Source organism: Colletes latitarsis, unplaced genomic scaffold (genome assembly GCF_051014445.1).
Source record: "Colletes latitarsis isolate SP2378_abdomen unplaced genomic scaffold, iyColLati1 scaffold0002, whole genome shotgun sequence".
Classification (NCBI taxonomy): domain Eukaryota; kingdom Metazoa; phylum Arthropoda; class Insecta; order Hymenoptera; family Colletidae; genus Colletes; species Colletes latitarsis.
This window is the reverse complement of record NW_027488365.1, coordinates 34,064,795-34,068,322: the sequence shown is the minus strand read 5'-3', so window position 1 is coordinate 34,068,322 and position 3,528 is coordinate 34,064,795.

Below are 3,528 nucleotides of genomic sequence, written 5' to 3'. Positions count from 1 at the left end.
GCAAATCCCACACCTAACCTAGACCTAACATGCGTTATCCTCTAAAATAGTGATCGAAACCAGGTTTAATAGACTGTTCAGGTGTGGTACCACATTACTACGTTATACAAGCCAAAAAAAGCCCAGAATCTGGCCATCAAGTATGAGAAATATGCGAAAGTACGAGCCTAATGAGAGCAAATCCCACACCTAACGTAGACCTAGCATGCGTTATCCTCTGAAATATTGATCGAGACCAGGATTAGTCGACCGTTTCAGTGTCGTACCACATTACTACGTGATCCAAACCGGAAAAAGCCCAGAATCTAGCCATCAAGTATGAGAAACATGCGAAAGTATGAGCCTGATGAGAGCAAATCCCAGACCTAAACTAGACCTAACATGCGTTATCCCCTAAAATATTGATCGAGACCAGGTTTAGTCGACTGTTTCAGTGTGGTACCACATTACTGTGTGATCCAAACCAGAAATAACCCAGCATCTGTTCAAGAAGTATGTGAAGAATGCGAAAGTATGAGTCAGATGTGGGCAAATCCCAGGCCTAACCTAGACCTAACATGCGTTATCCTCTAAAATATCGATCGAAACCAGGTTTAATGGACTGTTTCAGGGTGGAACCATATTACTATGTGATCCCAACCAGAAAAAGCCCAGTATCCGGACATCAAGTATGAGAAACATGCGAAAGTATGAGCCTGATGAGAGCAAATCCCAGACCTAAACTAGACCTAACATGCGTTATCCTCTAAAATATTGATCGTAACCAGGTTTAATAGACTGTTTCAGTGTGGTACCACATTACTACGTGATCCAAGCCAAAAAAAGCCCAGTATCCGGACATCAAGTATGAGAAATATGCGAAAGTATGAGCCTGATGAGAGCAAATCCCACACCTAAACTAGACTTAACATGCGTTATCCCCTAAAATATTGATCGAGACCAGGTTTGGTCGACTGTTTCAGTGTGGTACCACATTACTACGTGATCCAAGCCAAAAAAAGCCCAGTATCCGGACATCAAGTGTGAGAAATATGCGAAAGTATGAGCCTGATGAGAGCAAATCCCACACCTAAACTAGACCTAACATGCGTTATCCCCTAAAATATTGATCGAGACCAGGTTTAGTCGACTGTTTCAGTGTGGTACCACATTCCTACGTGATCCAAGCCAAAAAAAGCCCAGAATCCGGACATCAAGTATGAGAAATATGCGAAAGTATGAGCCTGATGAGAGCAAATCCCACACCTAAACTAGACCTAACATGCGTTATCCCCTAAAATATTGATCGAGACCAGGTTTAGTCGACTGTTTCAGTGTGGTACCACATTAGTACGTGATACAAACCAGAAAAAGCCCAGGATCTAGCCAACAAGTATGTGAAATATGCGAAAGTATGAGCCGATGAGAGCAAAACCCACACCTAACCTAGACCTAACATGCGTTATCCTCTAAAATATTGATCGAAACCAGGTTTAGTCGACTGTTTCAGTGTGGTACCACATTACTACGTGATCCAAGCCAAAAAAAGCCCAGTATCCGGACATCAAGTATGAGAAATATGCGAAAGTATGAGCCTGATGAGAGCAAATCCCACACCTAAACTAGACCTAACATGCGTTATCCCCTAAAATATTGATCGAGACCAGGTTTAGTCGACTGTTTCAGTGTGGTACCACATTCCTACGTGATCCAAGCCAAAAAAAGCCCAGAATCTGGCCATCAAGTATGAGAAATATGCGAAAGTATGAGCCTGATGAGAGCAAATCCCACACCTAACGTAGACCTAGCATGTGTTATCCTCTGCAGTATTGATCGAGACCAGGTTTAGTCGACTGTTTCAGTGTGGTACCACATTACTACGTGATCCAAACCGGAAAAAGCCCAGAATCTGGCCATCAAGTATGAGAAATATGCGAAAGTATGAGCCTGATGGGTGCAAATCCCAGACCTAACCTAGACCTAACATGCGTTATCCCCTAAAATATTGATCGAGACCAGGTTTAGTCGACTGTTTCAGTGTGGTACCACATTCCTACGTGATCCAAGCCAAAAAGAGCCCAGAATCTGGCCATCAAGTATGAGAAATATGCGAAAGTATGAGCCTGATGAGAGCAAATCCCACACCTAACGTAGACCTAGCATGTGTTATCCTCTGAAGTATTGATCGAGACCAGCTTTAATCGACTGATTCATTGTGGTACCACATTACTTCGTGATCCAAACCAGAAAAGGCCCAGGATCTGGCCAACAAGTACGGGAAATATGCGACAGTATGGGCCTGATGAGAGCGAATCCCAGGCCTAACCTAGACCTAACATGTGTTATCATCTAAAATATTGATCGAAACCTGGTTTAATAGACTGTTTCAGTGTGGTACCACATTACTACGTGATCCAAGCCAAAAAAAGCCCAGAATCTGGCCATCAAGTATGAGAAATATGCGAAAGTATGAGCCTGATGAGAGCAAATCCCATACCTAACGTAGACCTAGCATGTGTTATCCTCTGAAATATTGATCGAGACCTGGTTTAGTCGTCTGTTTCAGTGTCGTACCACATTACTATGTGATCCAAACCGGAAAAAGCTCAGAATCTGGACATCATGTATGAGAAATATGCGAATGTATGAGCCCATGAGAGCAAATCCCACACCTAACCTAGACCTAACATGCGTTATCCTCTAAAATAGTGATCGAAACCAGGTTTAATAGACTGTTCAGGTGTGGTACCACATTACTGTGTGATCCAAACCAGAAATAACCCAGCATCTGTTCAAGAAGTATGTGAAGAATGCGAAAGTATGAGTCAGATGTGGGCAAATCCCAGGCCTAACCTAGACCTAACATGCGTTATCCTCTAAAATATCGATCGAAACCAGGTTTAATGGACTGTTTCAGGGTGGAACCATATTACTATGTGATCCCAACCAGAAAAAGCCCAGAATCTGGCCATCAAGTATGAGAAATATGCGAAAGTACGAGCCTAATGAGAGCAAATCCCACACCTAACGTAGACCTAGCATGCGTTATCCTCTGAAATATTGATCGAGCCCAGGATTAGTCGACCGTTTCAGTGTCGTACCACATTACTACGTGATCCAAACCAAAAAAAGGCCAGAAGCTGGCCATCAAGTATGAGTAATATGCGAAAGTATGAGTCTGATGAGAGCAAATCTCAGACCTAACCTAGACCTAACATGCGTTATCCTCTAAAATGTTGATCGAAACCAGGTTTAATAGACTGTTTCAGTGTGGTACCACATTACTACGTTATCCAAGCCAAAAAAAGCCCAGAATCTGGCCATCAAGTATGAGAGATATGCGAAAGTATGAGCCTGATGAGAGCAAATCCCACACCTAACGTAGACCTAGCATGCGTTATCCTCTGAAATATTGATCGAGACCAGATTTAGTCGACTGTTTCAGTGTGGTTCCGCATTACTACGTGACCCCAACCAAAAAAAACCCAGGATCTGTTCAACAAGTATGTGAAGAATGCGAAAGTATGAGTCAGATGTGGGCAAATCCCA